This window comes from Rosa chinensis, chromosome 3 (genome assembly GCF_002994745.2).
Source record: "Rosa chinensis cultivar Old Blush chromosome 3, RchiOBHm-V2, whole genome shotgun sequence".
In the NCBI taxonomy this organism is placed as follows: domain Eukaryota; kingdom Viridiplantae; phylum Streptophyta; class Magnoliopsida; order Rosales; family Rosaceae; genus Rosa; species Rosa chinensis.
This window is the reverse complement of record NC_037090.1, coordinates 45,858,025-45,877,949: the sequence shown is the minus strand read 5'-3', so window position 1 is coordinate 45,877,949 and position 19,925 is coordinate 45,858,025. Positions and strand designations below refer to the sequence as shown.

General features: G+C 43.7%; 1 non-coding gene across 1 annotated transcript; it reads left to right on the top strand.

Moving 5' to 3' along the window:
- The first annotated feature begins 6,805 nt into the window (after positions 1–6,805).
- Positions 6,806–6,912, top strand: LOC112195567. The gene has a single exon (XR_002934625.1). It is a non-coding gene; the product is annotated as a small nucleolar RNA R71 (small nucleolar RNA).
- Positions 6,913–19,925: the final 13,013 nt, after the last annotated feature.

The following is a 19,925-nucleotide window of genomic DNA, read 5'->3' as shown; positions in this document are numbered from 1 at the left end:
TCAACTAATCTAACCTACAAACTAGGCATTTAAAACTGAAGGGCCCAAGGGAAGGTAATTGAAAAACACGTTAGCGTGAGTGGACAAAAATAAACAAATAAATAATTTAAATGAAGCAAAGCTGTAATACTTTCCCACGTAATTAAACTTATAAAACCTCGATGCATGCAACGTTGAAGGAAAATAATCTGAATGATGTTTGGCTCAAGAAAACCGACTAGCCCCGCTAGTCACAAACAACCAAGTAAAAAGACTGAAACTCCAATGCTCAAGAAAATAAGACCAGCCCTGCTGGTTAAACAAAATCGAACTAGTCCCCCTAGTCAAGTAACAATAGAGTATGGGGAAGAAGTCATCACTATACGATTACAGGAGCTTCCCAGGCTCGGGTCGGAGCCTCCCAGCCTCTTAAGCATCCCATACTCTTTACTCAACTCACCTATAAACATATAGTAAGCGGGGAGGAGTACTAATATGCTCGACTACACCCACGTGAGGAGGAGAACTAATTACATTGACCCAGGTATGGTGGAGTAACATCATACGAAAATCGAAAACCAATAAGGCTTCCCCAAAATCTCACAAATAAAAGCTCGAGTACGATTCCCAATCGTACTAGGAGAATTGCATAATAAATCACATGAAACAACGACGTGTCCCACATGCCAAAAGGATATTCTCAAATCCATCAACAAATGAATATAATTTCCTTGAAAAATCCCATTTTTGAAAGCCTTTCAAAAATCTCAAAGTCGAAGAATAAAAATATACTTAATTCTGGAAATCATATCGGAAAATAACTCGTCGAAAATCATCATAAATTATAATTCCAAATTCGAGCATAACAAATTCATATTAGAAAATCATGATGGAAAAACAACCAATAAACCAATTATAAAGCAAAACCAATAATGTGTTCGATAAATCGAATAAATCAATAATTCAGAAAAAAAAATTCGCTGATAGGAGCATTTTAATGCGACATTTTAAGCGTTATTTCCTTGTATTTACTTAGTTATTTCCTTAAATAAATCCTTCTTCTTTAGGAAAGTTTCTATTTTTAGGAAGTTTATATTTTAAGTAACTTTAGCAAAAGTTTCTATTTTCAGGTCCCATGGAGCAAACGAAGCTGGAATGAGCTCAAAAGAGAAAGAAAAGCTAGGAAATGTTGGAGAAAGTTAAGACAAGGCACAAGGGCTGCAAAAAAGAGCTAAAAAGAAGAAATGAAGTTTTCCTCATCCAACTAGGAAATCCTGTTTCAACCAGGAAATCCTGTTCAGAAAAGGAAACTTTGTCAAAGCAAGACTCCTGAGCCAATCAGGAAGCATGATCGAAATAATGAAGGAAAATGGCATTGAGAGAAGAGTCTTGGAGGCACTAGGATACCTTATGGCTTGAAGATGACGCATGGAGGCCCAAAAATCTTCTGGATTAATTTGGATTTTCGGCAAATGGAGGAATCCCATTGGATTTAGGGTTTTGTTGGACGTAATGGAGATATTTTTGGAGAATATATGTATTTTTCCGTGGACATTGGATGGATATCATGAAGTTGCCCTGAAAATCAAGTGAGAATCAAATTGATGACGTTGGAGAATATCTAGGGAGAGTATCAAGGGATGGGGAAGTGTGTGCAACAAGATAAGGATCAAAACAAGTCCAGATTCGTTGTCCAGATTCATTCCTACTTTCCCTCAAGATATTTTGGCCAAAATTTATGAATAAAATCAGAATAAATCCTTAAAAATTCGGCAACAATATATTAGGGACTTATTTTGAAGATTTTTGGTTGGTTGGATGACACAACAGGGCTGACATGGCACTATGTGATTAGTCGAAGCTGTGTGGAATTATTAGATAATTCTTGGGGAAAATAAAAGAAGATTCATGAAGTTTGGAGACCAAGTTCACATCCCCTATATATATTCCACACCCTTGGACGTTTTCTACACATTCTCCATTCAGAAAATTCTCAACGTCAAAGCTCTCACCCTCTCTCTCCACTCTTTAGTTTTCAAGTTCTGCGTTTTCAAGCAAGAAGGAGTCGTGAAGATCCTAGCCTCCATCATCAACCTTGAAGCCGTGAAGCCTTGAAGACTTGCTTCCAAGATTCAAGTTCAACGTTCAAGCTCTCCATCTCCATCTCCACTCACGGTGTAATTCATTCTTTTTCCTTGTAACCACTTTTGGTTTCCTTGTTTGATTTCGTATAACATGTTACTAGTTAACCTAACGTTTAGGGCAAAGTTTAAGCCCAATTCTTATGTTTAAATAAAATTTTCGAATTCCATAGTTGTGATTCTAAGTTTGTTTGATTGAATTTGCATGATAGAAATCTTTTATATGTTTATCTTAATTGGTTCAAAACTTTTACGGTTTGCATATAATTGGTTCTAGATTTAGGTTAACAATTCACCTAATAGTTTTGTAACCCTAAATCAAAAGTAGTAAAGGTTTCGGACAGTCAAATTCAATTGAAGAAGATTGCAAATAGATGAACTTATTCATACTAGGTTGTGCACTCAAGTTGATATCCTTTCTCTATGCTTCTTGCATTGAACATGTGTTAATTAGCTAGCTTTCTAGACTTTGATTGCATGTTTAATAGGATTAGTTTAATTGCTTTCAGCCTTCCACTTAAATTAATTGCTTAAGGAAAGTAAAATATGGGAAATCATTTGCTTCGAATTGTTCACATGATCAACTTCTTTCTCATGACTTAGATGATCAATTATAGGATTTGAATCGAGTTTGATTACATGGAATTGGTTTTTATCTTTGTTTCTTACGTTCTATCTTTGTATATGTGTTTTTATATTTTCTTTCTTTTATTTATTTTAATTTTCGAAACCCAAGTTCTTAAACCCCCCTTGTTTCGTTATGTTTGTATGTATCCCTTGTTTATTTTTGTAAATATTATACTTTGTATTTATTTTAATTCTTTATTGGTTTTAAAATGACAGGTGTACCCTTAATCCCCGGATTTGAAGGATCCGTATTTACCGTATACTAACGATGATATTTTACAGGGTTAAGTTGGATGCTACTTTTGCCATATCATTTGCATAGATCATTTAAAATCAAATGTGCATTCACAGTACGATTTAGGCGATCACTCGTACGGATTTCCTCGTCGAGCAGTAGCCCGATACATCATCCTGTACACAATTATATTCCGTAAACAACAATTCGACAATTAAATACGATTCTAAAACGAAACTTGAGAACCCTTCGTAAACCAATATCTCCATTTATTTCAAGATTCAAGCCAAACTTCATCACTAATATCAATCCATCAATTAAAGTATTCCATAGCGGAAACAAGGGAAATCCGAAGGTTGGATTCCTATAAATCAACATCCGAAACTCCAAAATTCAGAAATTCACAATCGATGTCAAACTTCTCCAAAAAACTTGCACCGTTGAAACCCACTTTGAATCACTAATTGGATAGATCACACCCACATCAAGTAACTTAAGCACCTCGGCTTTCACCACCTCCATCATCGGAGGATTCAACCTCCTTTGAGCATCTCGCACCGGTTTTGAGTTCTCCTCTAAATGAATACGGTGCATACACTTAGAAGGACAAATGCCCTTAATGTCGGCAATTGTCCACCCTAAGGCATTTTTGTGCTCCTTCAAAACTCCAAGAAGCTTCCCTTCCTCCAACTCACTAAGCTTTGATGAAATAATAACCGGAAGGGTATCCTTATCTCCAAGAAAAACATACTTCAATGTGGGCGGCAAGGGCTTCAACTCAAGTGTAGGTGGGCTCTCAAGAGAAGGTACCACTCTAGTAGTAATAGGAGGTAGAGGCACTATTTTGGGCTTGTATTCCTTTTGGAATGGCATTATAATCTCCATGTGATTCACGTCCTCTATTATGTCATCATCATTAAATCTCAAGCTAGACTCCTCAACAAGATCATCAATAATATCCATCGTCTCAACTCGAAAGCAATCTTTGAGATACACCGAACTCTTCATAACATCAAAGATTCGAAACCCAATAGTCGTGTCAAACACAGTCATAGTTAAAATTCCCTTTTGAACATCAATCTTGGTGCCGGCAGTTGCCATGAATGCTCGCCCCAAAATAATGGGGAGCTCCTCACTATCACTACTCAAAGGCTCCATATCTAAAACCACAAAGTCGGCGGTACCAATATCTCATCAATTTTCACCAAGACATCCTCTACTACTCCTCTTGGATAAACCACGCTTCGATCCGCCATTTGCAATTTAATCTTGACCGGTTTAATGTCCTCCAAAGCAAGTGTTTTGTAGACTTCATAAGGCATAAGGTTGATACTCGCTCCAAGATCTAGAAGTGCCTTATCAAAATTTCTCAATCCAATGGTACAAGGGACGGTAAAGCATCCGGGATCTCCAAGTTTGGGAGAAAGCCTTCGTTGAATCACGGAAGAGGCCTCCTCTCTAAGAAATACATTTTCATCATCCCTAAATCTTCTCTTGTTTGTGCACAATTCCTTCAAGTACTTGGCATATGAGGGTACTTGCTTAATGGCATCCAAAAGTGGAATATTGATATTCACCTTCTTGAACAATTCCATGAACTCCACATTTTGATGCTCTTTCTTCTTCGATCTTGAGGTCTTGCATCCTCTTCACATTAGGATATGGCAAAATCGGCTCTTGAGAGAAAACTAATGGTAGGGTAAATTTCAAGTTACCCATAGGACCCTTAAGGGTGCTCACGGTCCCACTAGGATCCCTAGCCAACACGGCCTCCCCTAGTGAAGAATAGACCGGAGTACTCCTATCCTTAGGACCTCCACTAGTTACATGAGAATCTTCCTCCTTATTTCTCCCCTTTTATGTAGACTCTGAATTTTTAGCATGAGGCTTCCTTGTAGAAGGGTCTTGCACCTTATTGCTCCCCATATGATCACTAGAAGATGATGCAATAGTAGTAGGCCCAAAGTGAACATGCTTAGGTGGTGCGGGTGAAGTAGATACATGAGACTTTGAAGATGTAGAATGAGATAAAGAGGTCTTCCTTCATTGTGCACCTCCGGGAAGTACATTTTCTTCCTCCCCGGTTTCCTTATCCACCCCCTTATTTCTTCCTTTCGTATACAAAGGCACATCACCCACTCCAATTTCCGGGGGTACATTTTCTTCCCCCCGATTCCCATCCGCCTTTGAATTAAAATCATGCATATTTAAAGAATTTCCAACATTGCCACGAGGTGCATTTTCTTCCCTCGTGGCACCATCAATCAATTCAAAGTCATTATCATCACTAGAGCAATCCTCTACCATAACATACTCATCACTAGAATTTGAAATGGGAGAGTTGGGAGCATGTATAGGAGAGGGAACATAACCATTATAAGAATGGGATGAGGAGGAATAGGGGTCATACATATTATCATACACATGCGAGGGAGTAGGAGATGAAGTTTGTGGCATGTGCACCTTATTGTCGTATACCTTTCCACTTCTAAGAATAGATATAGCATTTTCTTGCTCATTGTGGCAAGGATTAGGCACCGTATTGCTAGGAAGAGACCCTTGCGGTCTTGAATGCATAGAAGAGGCCATTTGCCCAACTTGAGTCTCCAATTTGTGCAAGCCCGCTTGAAGAGAATCAATAGTTTGCTTGTTGATCGCATTTGTAGAATTTTGAGCTTCTATGAGTTTACTCATCGACTCTTCAAAACCGGGTTTGCTAGGCTCACTAGAATGCAAAAGCGCATGTGATATCGATGTATGATTGTAATTCCCGCCTTGGTTGCCTCCATAAAAAGCACTAGAACCACCTTGAAACTTGTTGTTTCCATAGCCTCTACCTTTCACAAACCCGGGAGGGCCATTTTGAACATTCGAACCATAAGGATAAGTGACATTTCCATGTGTACCATGCATAGGTGAAATCTGCCCTTGATTATTGTGAGGGCCAAAAGATGAAAAACTTGAGCCATTTTGGCTATGTGATGCACCATAGTAACCTCCTTGACCTTGGGGTACAAAACTTGAGCCACTAGAGCCTCTTTGAACATAGCTAGAACCTCCTTGCCCTTGATGACTATAAGAACCACCACCTTGCGAACTTGATCCACCTTGGTTGCCTCCCCATGAAAAATTGGGGTGATTCCTCCACCCCGGATTATATGTTGGAGAGTAAGGGTCATTCTTTTGTTGCCTTCCTTGAAAATTATTTATTACCCTTGCTTGCTCTTCCACAAAATCGGGATATTAATGTGCTAAATGGCATTCTTGAGTAACATGGCTAGGAGACTCACATAAAAGACAAGTAGAAAGAGTAGAAGGCATGCCCTTAGCTTGTGAAATGTGTGGCTCACGATCTTGCTTCTCAAGTAATTGCTCCATCTTTTTCTCAAGTCTATCTAACTTTGAACTCATCATTCCATCACTTGGCATAGACACCTCATAAATCCCACGACCTCTAGGTAAAGGCTCATGACCTCTAATATTATCAACACCATGCTCACGAGTCCGTGGCTCATCATACAACTCACGGCTCCTCCTTGAATCATCAAGGGTGTCACGGCCTCTCTTAGGCTCATCATAGGAATCTCGACTCTTATGCTCATCATACAATTCACGGCTCCTTGGCTTCTCAAATTCATCTCTTGGTCTTCTTCTTCGGTCATGAGAGTCCCACCTTGCACTTTGCTTAGATAAGTCTTCAATGATACCCCAAGCTTCCGTAGCATGCTTATTTTCAATTCTTCCAAGTGTAGCATTATCCACATGTCTTCTAGATTCCGGTAGCAAGCCTCTATGGAATGAATCAATAAGTAACCACTTATCTAGGCCATGGTGAGGGCATCCAAGGTCAATGTCCTTGAATCTCTCCCATGCCTCATGCAAAGTCTCTCCATCAAATTGAATAAACCTCAAGATATCATCTCTCATACTTGTAGTCCGGTGGGGAGGAAAGAATGCATTCAAAAAATCTTCTTGAAGTTGACGCCATGATTGTATACTCGTGGGAGGTAATCTATGTAACCATTCTCTTGCTCGGTCTTGAAGTGAAAAGGGAAAAAGACGCATCTTCAAGCTATCCGGTGTAAGTCCTCCCAATTGTAGTGTACCACATACTTCTTCAAACATCTTCACATGAGTGTAAGGCCTCTCTTGACTAAAGCCATTGAACTTTGGCAAAATTTGAAGAGTAGAAGACTTGATCTCAAAATTGACTCCACAAGGTGGCAAGACTATACAAGATGGTTGGTTGACAACGGTAGGACAACTATAGGCTCTAATTGGTCTCTCATTATTCTCCGCGTCACCCATTGCTACCTCTTCAAATCTTGGACTTAGTAATCTCTCTTCTAAAATAGGTGAAGTAGACCTCGATGGTGCAAAAGAATTTGTCCATGGATTTCTCACTCTTGTTCTTGGTCTACCTCTTCCTCTCTTATTAGGAAGTTCACTCATGCACCTTCAAAAGAGAACTATGAAAATGATTAGAAACTAGAACACAAGAAAAAACACAAGTAATTCAAACAAATAATTAAACTTTTTTTTTCTTATCTACTACAATAATAAAAACTCAACAAGTAACCAATAACGCAAAAATAAAAATCTGGAAATTTTTTTTATGGCAATAAAAATTACCAAAATATATTTTCAATATTTAACACACACAAATAAAAATAAACAAAAAGCTAGAAAAATATGCAAAGTGCCTAAGAATCCGAACACTAAGGGAATAAGGTTTTTACACCCTAATCCCCGGCAACGGCGCCATTGATTCGGTGCCTATACTAGCGCCTCACGCGTAATACAACACGGTCATCAAGTTTAGGGCAAATAAATTAAGCTCCAAGTATCGTACCCAAGGGAATAGGGAACCCCCACTTAGTTACGGACAACTAAACACAAATACAAATTATCCTACCAACAAGTATCTGAAATTGTGATTTTTAATTGTGAAGACATAAACTAAATTTAAGAACCGAAAATAGAAAATTGCTAAAAATGAAAAATGCAATGCTAAAGTAGTTTGCAAAAAATTCAAGACAAGAGAGTGTTGGGTGCTAGGGAGGTTCCTTCACCCAAATCCTATGTGCCGGAAGCTAATCTAATGTAGATGCAAAATTCTTCATTTGGCGGTAGTCGTATCCTAGGCGGTTCAAGGCTCAAGGACCATATATTCTCAATTATGGTATTAATGTGCTGTTTCAAGGGTCACACAAACGCAACTAGAGAGAGCTAGAGCCGGTTCAAGGGTCTCTAAGTTGCTCTAGTTGGCATAAAGCTCAAGAATTAGACCACTAAGCGATTCACCCTCGCAATCACGCGGCGGGTGTAAATCACCGTGCTTATAACCCCTACAATACCAAATTGAGGGTTCTAGCTTAGGAATTAGAGGGGGTCAAGCCTCTAACTCCATCCTAGACATGCTCAAAATACATACCCTAGAGTTGACTAGGCTCCTAGACATGCATTTCAACCCAACAAAAATTGATATAAGCATCCAACAAATTAAATTGCATCATGACATTAAAATAGGCATCCTTTACATAAAATTTGGGTTAGGGCACACAACCCTAACCCCCAACAACAAATCTACTCACTACCTATCAATAAACAAACATCAATATACATAATTTTAAGAGGAACAAAGTGAAGAGAAGTAGGAGTAACAAGAACAAGCCACAAATTGCTATTAAGCAATTATGACTAGCCTTGATTTATGATTCCCCACTTTTACCCAAATTTAATGGTAATGAAATTCTTGATGCTTGGGCTTCTCTTTGAAATTTGTGGAATTGATGAGAAGATGGAATCTTAGTGAGGTAGATCATGGTGAGGTGAAGAAAATCTTGGTGAGGAGGGAAGCAAAGATGAGAAGGAAGAAAATGGAGAAAGAGAGTTGGAGGTCTTGGGCGTGGTGGTCTGCTGGGAGAAGAAGAATGAGATATTTTTTTTTTTGAATGAATAATGGTTCTGGGCGTGATATTCTCCAGAGAGAGAGAGAGAGAGAGAGAGGAAGAATGGAATGGGATTTTATTTTGGGTGAGGTCTCGGTGGCTGCAGGTGTGAAAAGTGATAGGGCTGCTACGTGGCAGCCTGTGAGTGGACAAGGAGAGGAAAATAAACAATTAAAAGAAAAGGGAAAGAAGTAGAGCACGTGGGTGAAAGGAAGAAGGATCAGCCATGCTGACGTCATGGTGACGTCAGCAAACTTAATTTTTTTTTTTTCCTTTCTTTTCCTCAATTTTTTTTTTCTTCTTGCTTCTTTCTTCTTTCTTCTTTCTTCTCTCTTCTTAATGCACTTCCACAACATATTATCGAAGGTGGTTGGATTCCGCTCCCCTTAATGGTGTTGACCACGGTCAACGCACATTGACTATTTCGTCATTTTGTCGGAAACTCCAATTTGCTCCAATCTCGCACCATTTTCTTTCGTTTCTGCAATTCCGCTTATTTTCTACAAAATAAATAAAAATAGATTAATTACATATTAATTGTCATGGATATTTGCTTACTCCTAGTGTTTTAGATATAATTATACGCATATAAATACGTATAATCATACATGAATTGTAAAAATTTTACTGAAGTGTTTTTCACAGAAAAACTGATAGGAAATAAAAGGTCTAGATTCAATGAAAACTCTTCTTTTCTTTGGCACAAAAGATTGGGACACATTTCAAAAGAAAGACTTCAGCTTTTAATCAAAGAAAATATTTTACCAAATCTGGATTTTTTATTTATTTTTACATCTGTGTTAAGTGCATGAAAGGAAAAATGACCAACTCTAGGCATCCACACTTACATCTGTGGTCTTTTCCCCCACAAAACTATATGTGGAAATTAGTATTTCATCAACTTTATTGATGATTACTCTAAATTTTTTCATGTTTATCTTATTCCCGATAAATCTAAAGCACTTAAAACCTTTAAAATATTTAAGGCAGAGGCAGAAAAACAGTTAAATAAATCAGTTATGAAGGTTGTGAGATGTGATAGGGGAGGTGAGTATTATGGCAGATACACTGAGTTTGGGAAAATAAGGGTCATTTTGCACTTTATCTTTAGGAATGTGGTATTAAGGCACAGTGCACTACACCAGGCATGCCAGAACATAATGGGGTTTCTTAAAGAAGGAATAGAACATTGTTGAATATGGTTAGGAGCATGATGTGTAAGTCAGGTCTTCCAACAATTTTGTGGGGTGAAGCTTTGAAAACTGCTAACTATATATGTAATGGAACACCGACTAAAGCAGTTCCCAAAACACTTTTTGAGTTGTGGCACAACAGAAAACCAAGCATAAAACATTTACACATGTGGCGTTGTAGAGCAGATGCCAAAATTTATAATCCTTAAGCTCAGAATTTAGGGCATCTCCAACAGAATACCTATTTCAAAAAAAAAATATTTGAAATTTAACAAATTTTAGTATAAGTTTTATCTCCATCAAAATACTTATTTAAAAGCTAAATTTAACTTTAGCTAAGAACTCTAGCTATATTAGGCTAGAGAGGAAAGAGAATTTAACTTCACATAAAATCCTCAGTGTTCCAATTCTTCAGTTCCAATGTTTCAATTTTTCAGTCCTGACGTTCTAATTTATGGGTTCTTGAGTTCTCTCTTCCTCTATTTAAGTTTTGGCATGGTAGTATACAATAGTTTAACTTGTGGAGCAACAACTACCCATTATATTGTATGTCTATGTGATTCTTGTATTTGTCTACTTCTACTCTCTATTTCCAACTTTCTTTCTTTTTTTCTTTATGAATTGGGATTGTTGTTTAAGATGAAGCAACAGAGCATTATAGTAAACAAAACAGAGTGGAAAGGTAAAGCAAATGAATCAAGATTACATTGAAACTATTCATAAACAAGAAAACAATGTGAAAAGGAAATCAAATATTAAATGTGCATAACCAGTACTAACTTCAAAATTAAGCATTAAAACTATAAGAGCAACAAATGACAACCAGGTGCAACCCCTATCATCTAGAAAAAAAAATGCAAAAAAAAAAAAAGAAAAAAAAATATATATATATATATATATTTTTTATAGTTTTTTTGTCTTGAAATGACCATTTTAGCCCTCAAAAGTCAGACTTAACAGTCCAAATTGGACGGAATAGTAGAAATTGGACATGGCTGATGAATTTGGAGAGTACAAGGGTGTTACTAATTAAATTGAAACTCGAGGGACTAACATGATGACGACCCCTAACCTCAGGGGGGTAAACTGAAATTAGTCCTTTATATCATACACTCCAAAGAGCAACCCTTATCAATTCAAAGAAAATGGAAAAACCGACCGTTGGATGAGTTTATTATAATAAATTATGAGTGTGGTAAAAAATTTAGCCAATTTCACCATATTTTTGAATCCGATCGAATTGGTCAACCGATATGTAGAATATATATATATATATATATATATATATATATGCATTAATGCACATATTCTATATAGAAGTATATTAGTATAAGAACTTCCACACACACACACACACATATATAAACACACACACAAATATATATCTATGTGTGTGTGTGTGTGTGTGTGTGTGTGTATATTTATAAACACACACACAAATATATATCTATATGTGTGTGTGTGTGTGTGTATAAACACACACACACAAATATAAATCTATATGTGTGTGTATATATATATATATATATTTATTTATAAACACACACACACACACGCACACATATCTACATATATATATATATAAAATATTTTACGGGCTTTTACGGGCCCGGTCTAGCGAGCCTTTGGCGGGCCGGGTTTTTGCAGGCTTTTTATCGAGTCGGGCCGGGCTTTTAGCCCTCAGGGCCGGCGGGCCTCCATCGGGCCACTTGATCCGCAGGCTTTTTGATGAGGCCTAAATGAAACTTTTCAGGCAAGGCTCTTAGTATTTTCTTGACTAATTTGTCATCCTCAAATGGTGTTCCCAAGCTAAGACATTGACCAGCAATTTTCAGAATTCTACCATGAAAATCCTCCACTATCTCCTCATCCCCCATAGTCATGGTTTCAAACTCATAGATTAGACTTTGCAGTTTTTGTGCTCATACCTTTTTGTTGCCTTCATAGGTTGTGTGAAGGAGATGCCATGCCTGCTTGGCAGTATCACAGTGACTAATCCTCAGTTTTTCTCGTTCAGATAGAGCTGTGATACTATTTTTTACCTTGAAATCCGCTTGAAGATCACGAACCTCTTCATCTGTCCAATCCTTCCTTGGCTTTGGAATACTTGGGGAGGATCCTTCACTTTTGCTCGTGTACATGCATGTACATTTGCAAGCATAATTAGTTATAATGGGCCACGCTCATTGTACCGCCAAAGGTACTAATTCCAACTAAAAGAATGACATGCAGACACACCGCTAGACGGGCTACGGCCTCAGCGTCGGACCACCTCCAGATCGCCGCCGACGCGCCGCCACGCGCCACGCCAAGATGGCATCAGAAGCTTCTGAAACTGGGAACTGAAGCATGTCAGTCCCACATCGAAAACAAAGAGAAGATCAACCTCTTCCTCACCTATAAAAGGTTCTCTTCTCTCTCCTCATTAAGGACGCATTCAATACTTACCTACTGTTACTTTGTCAACACAAATACATTGACTAACTTAGGCATCGGAGAGCAGAAGACCACCCGGCGCGGTCTCCCTCTGACGCCCATTGTATTTCATTTGACAGATAACGGTAGCTTCGAGAACAACACAAGTACCGATCCGCCCACCGGATCAACGTTAGCTAGGGTCCAGCTACCGCTGGACTTTTAGACATCAACATTGGCGTCGTCTGTGGGAACCCTTGAACAGAAGGTCATCCCGCTACAATCACCATGACTAACGGTAGCGGGGGAACCGCGGAGGAGCAAGCAGAACAGCCCGCCATCCCCCAACCCTCCGACCCCGCGATCGGCGTTAACCACGCACTATTCACAACCCCGGCGGTGAGGCAAATCCGGGCAGCAGCCGCCCATCAGGCCAAGATCTCGTCACCATGTACGAGCTAGCACTGGCGGATCTTCACAAGGCAAATAGAGAACGTGAGGAGGAGCGCAGGGAAAAGGCTGAAGCCCAAAGGCAGGTGGCTACACTAATGACACGTTTTGAGGAACTAAAGAAGACGCTGGCGGTCACCGACCGCCCAGCACAGAGCGAGCAGTCACGTAGCACCAGGGGTAGTCGACCCAGCACCGGAACATTGGTACCAGGGCCGGTCGTACAGATGCAGGTACCGCTGAACCCACCTGAGTTGTTGGGAATGGGACCGCCGCCCATACCTCAGCTAATGTTGGAGCAAGAGGCGGAATCACTCCCACACACCAACCGCTCAGAAACCAGGGCGAGGACAGAGGGTAATCCGCCTGTGCCGAGGTGCAGGCCAGCCCAGCGGATAATTCAGACCGATTCCGCCGACGAGGCGACCGCCCAGCTATTGGAAAGGATGCACCAACTGGAGCAGAGATTGATTCGGGCGGAGTCGGGCGTCCCAGCGCCAACTCGGAATCCGCTCTTCACTTCCAGACCCGGGCCCTTTTCCGCTGCAATTCTGCAGGCTGTCAGACCAGCATATGCAAAACCCCAAAGATGCCGCACTACGGCGGATTGTCCGATCCCTTCGTCCACATGGACACCTTCAAGAAGGTCACCAACAACAAGGGTTTCAACGACGCCACCTTATGCCATTTGTTCAGCAAAACACTGGATGGCGAGGCAATGAACTGGTTCTTTGAGTGTCCGCCAGGTTCTGTCAGCTCATTCCATGCACTATCACACGCTTTCCTCTCCCGTTTCATCTTATTGTCCGCCGGGCATCACAACACGTGTCAGCTGTTCAGCGTTAAGCAGGGGGAGGACGAATCACTGAAGGCCTTCGTCACAAGGTGGCGGGCGGCAGCGTCTCAGTGCCGCGACCTAGACAAAACTATGGCATCAGCGGCCTTCAGAAAGGGACTTCTCAAGGACCGTTCCTCTATCACCTCAACTACAGTCATCCCAATGCGACGTATGACCACGTCATGAGTGAGGCGGTCATTCACGCTTAGGTGGAATTCATCACATATGGAGAAACCCCACCACCACCAGCAACGCCAACAAAGTCAACACAGCCATCCTCTAGTCACCAGGAAACCGCTAACAAGAACCCCTCGGCACCGCCAACTGACAAGAAAAGGGAGTGGCAGCAGGGCCATCACCAGAACAAGCGGCAGAAGGACCAGCCTTACAACAGGGGAAACCGCCCAACCCATGGAGATAACCGCAACAAGCAGGCGGAGTCCTCGCAGCGGTATGCAGTTTTCACGGTCTTAACGACCTCATATGAAGATATCTATAATCAGTGCAAGGATCAGATTCCACCGCCACCCCCTCCAAAGTACCCAAAAACGGGTAAGCCCAGGAACACCGGCAAGTGGTGCAAATACCACGAGGACAGCGGCCACAATACCAATAGCTGCAATGCTCTCAAAACAGCCGTTGAGACCTTGTACCGTGACGGCAAGATGGAACAGTTCAGGGTGCGCCAACCACCACCAGTAATTGCCAACGTCGAGACCTTGGGCCGCATCAACACCATCGATGGCAGTGCTCCAATCACCAACATGTCCCACAGGGCAAGAAAGCGCTATGCACGCGCTAATCATCCGAAGGAAGTCTGCAACATCCGCTACGAAAGATCCGCCAAACTCCCGAGATCAGGTTGGGAACCTATTACTTTCTCAGAGGAGGAGGAGCGCGGAGTGCATTTACCCCATGATGACCCATTCTTGGTCGATGCCATTCTTGGCAAATTCTCAGTGGGGAGAATCTTAGTGGACAGCGGATCCGCTGTCAACGTTATCTTCAGCGGTTGCTACGACCATCTCAAGCGAAACAAAAAACTACTCCAGGATCACGAGCCACTGCTCAGCTTTTCCGGTGACATCACACAACCGCTAGGGTCGGATTACATGTGCTTGGTTATTGGCACTAGTCCGTGCATGGCAGAGGTGCATACGGAATTCATTATCGTCGACTGTGTCAGTTCATACAACGCCATCATTGGTCGACCAGCGCTTAACAAGCTCAAGTGCATCATTGCCGGGTACATGCTTCTCATGAAGTTCCCCACGCCCAACGGCATAGGCTGTGTGAGGGGAAGCCAGCAGCTGGCACAAGAATGTTATTCAACGACTATGGCGCGGTCGACGCGCCGCCATGAAATTCTGACGGTGGGTAATGAGGCACCGCCACCAAACATCTTTGAGGATCCTAGGGATGAGGAGGAGAAATATGTAAGGAAGGAGCCGGTCAACCCGGACACATCGTTAAAGGTTGTCTGCATCTCAGACGAGCACCCTGAGCGGACAGTCCGCATAGGCGCCCAACTGGATCCAGAGGTGGAGGCAGAGCTCACTCAATTCCTGCGTGACAACGCCGCCGTCTTTGCATGGTCCTACGCGGACATGCCAGGTATCTCCCCTGAAATTATCACTCATAAGCTGACCATCAAACCCTCCTTTTACCCTATCAAGCAGAAGTGGAGGGCCTTTGATGAGGAAAAATACCGGGCAATCGGAGAGGAGGTCGCCAAACTACGGAACATTGGATTCATCCGCCAAGTCATCTATCCCCAGTGGATCTCAAACTTGGTAATGGTCAAAAAGCCCAGCGGCAAGTGGCGGATGTGCGTCGACTTCAAAAATCTCAACAAGGCATGCCCAAAGGATAGTTTCCCGCTACCTCGTATCGATCAGTTAGTCGATTCAACTACCGGACACGAGCTCCTCAGTATGATGGACGCTTTCTCCGGATACAATCAGATCAGGATGCACCCCAGCGACCAGGAATGCACCACCTTCACCACCGATAAAGGCCTCTACTACTACAATGTCATGCCTTTCGGTCTGAAGAACGCCGGTGCAACTTACCAGCGGTTGATGAACGCCATGTTCGCTGAGCATCTGGGCAAAATCATCGAGGTCTACGTGGACGACATGCTAGTTAAGAGCATAAAGGCCAGTGGACATGTGGCAAACCTCAGGATCATAGTAACCATCCTCCTGGCCTATGATATGTGCCTCAACCCAGAAAAATGTTTCTTTGCAGTCACCGCTAGCAAATTTCTCGGTTACATCGTCAGCGATCGAGGTATCGAGGCTAACCCGGATAAGGTACAGGCCATCCTTAACCTGGCGAACCCCAAGTATAAGGTGGACGTCCAGTGCCTCCAGGGCAAGCTAACCGCCCTTTCTCGATTCATCTCTCGACTAACTGATAGGTGTGCCCCATTCTTCAAACTCCTCAAAACAACTCACAAGAAGCTCATTGACTGGAACCCAGAGTGTCAGGCGGCGTTCCAGGGCCTAAAGGAATACCTGGCGGCAGTCCCCCTCCTTTCTGTCCCTGTGCAAGGAGAAACACTGTTCATCTATCTAGCGGTCTCGGCAACGGCGATAAGTTGCGCCATTGTCCGGCGGGAGGGCCAGGATGAGCTCCCAGTGTTCTACGCCGGCAGAGGCATGAATGGAGCAGAAACAAGATATTCACCGTTAGAGCAACTGGCCCTCGCACTTATCGTTGCTGCCAGACGCCTCCGGCAGTACTTCCAGGCTCACATGATCCATGTGTTAACCAATCAACCGCTGAGGCAAGTGATGCAGAACCCTGCACACTCGGGGCGCCTCAGTAAGTGGGCCATTGAGCTCAGCGAATTCGACATAGAGTACAAGCCAAGAACCGCCATGAAGGGCCAGGCGGTGGCGGACTTCATCGCTGAACTTACTGAGCGTCAGGCGGAACCCGGTACTCAAGCAGTGCTCGGAACAGAAATGGTAAACGGTTAGGAGGCAACTCCCCTACGGTCAGATTGGAACCTGCACGTGGACGGCTCCGCTTGCGCCAAGGCCAGCGGCGCCGGAGTCATCTTAACAGGACCCGGGGGACTGAACGCGGAGTACGCATTGAAATTCAACTTCAAGGCTTCAAACAATATGGCGGAGTATGAGGCACTTGTCGCCGGTCTACTCCTCGCCATTGACTCGGGAGCTGACAGCGTCAACATATTCAGCGACTCGCAACTAGTCGTTAACCAGGTCAACGACAGCTTCCAGGCAAAGGACCAGCAGTTAGCGGCATATTTGGGATACGTCAAAACCTTGCTAAAAAAGTTCAAATTTCACTCCATCACACAAATCCCCAGGGAAAAGAACGCTAAGGCTGATTCATTGGCGAGACTGGCAACCGCCCAACCACATCAGAGTCCAGCGGACACAAGGGTGGAATACCTTGACAAGCCAAGTATCACAAAGACCCTGGCGGAGATTTTCAACATTCAGGTCAATCCCAGCTGGATGGACGAAATCATTGCATACAAGCGCAACGGCACATTGCCAGAAGATAAAATCCACGCAAGACAGCTCAAACGCAGGGCAACCCGCTACAACATCCAGGACGGCAAGCTTTACCGCCAGGGATTCACCCACCCCAACCTCCGCTGTCTAACCCCAGAGGAGGGAAAGGTCGTCCTAGCAGAAATCCATGGCGGGGAATGCGGAAACCACTCGGGCGCCAGATCCTTGGCTAACCGCACAATGCGACAAGGTTACTTCTGGCCCACGCTTGGTGATGACGCTCGACGGATTTCGAGGTCTTGCCACAAATGCCAACAGTATGCAGATCTCCCACACGTGCCGGCAGAACCACTGTCAGTCATCATCGGCCCATGGATTCATTCCACGTGGGGCCTTTATTTGATGGGAAAGTTCCAAACCGCCAAGGGCCAGTTCAAGTACATCATTGTCGCCATCGACTACAACAGTAAGTGGGTAGAAGCGGAGCTGCTGACGGCAATAACTACCGCAAAGGTAATCCGCTTCCTTTGGAAGAATATCTACTGCCGCTATGGCGTCCCACATACAATCATTACAGACAACGACACACAGTTCAACAATAAGGAACTCATCTCATTTGCCGCCAACCTGGGCACCAAGTTAAGTTTTGCATCTGTCGCCCATCCCCAAACCAACGGCCAGGTCGAAGCAGCAAACAAGATAATCAAGAAGCTGCTAAAAAAGAAGCTCGACGACGCCAAGGGTTTGTGGGCAGAAATACTTCCAGAGGTCCTATGGGCCATCCGGATAACTCCAACTACCGCCACCGGCGAAACCCCTTTTTGTATGATGTTCGGCACAGAAGTTGTCCTTCTTATTGAGGTAACTCAGCCCACCGCTAGGGTCAACGGCTACTGCCCAGAGACCAACAGCAACGGCGTCAACTTGGACAGGGACCTCCTAGAGGAAAAAAGACACAAGGCCCATTTACACAATTTACAAAACAAACAACAGGTATCGCGTTTCTACAACGCCAGGGTCAAGGCCCGGAACCTCCAATTGGGGGACTCGGTCATGAAGGAAGTCATCCCGCCACCAACAAAACTCCGCCCAACATGGGAAGGCCCGTACAAAATTGTGGAAGTCGTTAGCCCAGGCACCTTCTACTTAATGGACAAGGACGGCGTCACATCGACCCACCCTTGGAATACTGAACACCTTCGGTATTAGTACAAATAGTCAAACCGCTACCCAAGAGCATCTTGACTTAGCTAAATTTTTTGTTCAAATATTTAGCTAAGGGAAGCTACCCAACGGGTACTACCCCACTTTTGTACACTGATCCGTCAGTTATCAATGAAACGAGGAATTATTCAAACCATTGTTACCAAGTCTAGCACTGAGGGCAACTGGCAACGCTAGCAATCGTCGGCGGACTTCGTCCGCTACGTGGTGCACTTGGACCAATCTTAATTCCTTTAATGTTTCATTGATCGACAGAAGAAATATATATTACTCAAAACACTAGCACTTGCAAACACATCATGGCAAACCAATTCAGAAATTTATTTCATTTTCAATATTCTTTACAAGCTGTCGTGACTCAGCGGCCACAAAACAAAAAAAAAAAAATAACTAGGAAGGTCTCCAGCGGCCTCGGCCGGCTTCTGGGGTTGCCTTCGACATTTTCTGCTTCGGCGGGCGGCGGCACGATCGATCGACTCGCTTGGTCGGACCCTCGCGCCGTCGGACTGGGGGTCTCCATGGTACCATCCGCTCGGGTATGTGCCTCCAGGAATCCGGCACGTGACACCTCCGACGGGGTGGGGTGGGGAGTCTGCTGGGACCCTTCCGCCGGATGAGCGCCACTTTCTCCGCTGCCCGAGCAGGCACCTCCGGCTGGGGCAGGCACGTCTGTCTCCGGCGGGATACTCTCAGCCGGCGGCGCGTCAGGCTGTGATGCTTTGGCGAAGTCAATGGCGCCCTTCCGCTTCAGCATGTCTATATTTGCTCGGGCCCCAGCCTTCGCCGACTCGATCATTGCCTTCTTAAACTCCGCCGACTGCTTGAACGCCTCAACAGCGGCGGCCGCAGCGGTACTCTCTTTAGCCCTCAGCTGGGTAACTTCACCCCCCAGCCGCTTCACTTCAGCCATTCGGTCGGCGGACTCCCGCTGCACAATAATGAGTTTTTTGTCCTTGGCGGCTATCCGCTCCTGCAGCAGGACTATGTCTTGCTCCAACTTGGAGACATATTCATTCCTCTCCAAGTCCCGCTCAATGGCTACGCTGAGCTTACCGCGGACGTCGGCATAGTCACATTTCGCCTTGGCAAACCCCCGCTCCGCCTCCGCCAGCTTCTCCTTCGTCTCCACCAACTCCCTCTGGAGACCTTTGATTTCATCCCTCAGCTCCCCCTCAATCAGGGGCCGCTTCGACGCCGCCACGAACATGTCGTGCAGTCTCGCCGATATTTGACCAAACGCCGAGCTGAAGGGCGATTGGTCAATTGCCGTGGGGCGCGAGATACCCGCTAGGCCGCCGAACCCTAGCCGTTCGCATAGATGGAAGAGGAACTCCCGCTCACCATCTGTCATGAACGCAGCGTACTCGGCAAACGAGTC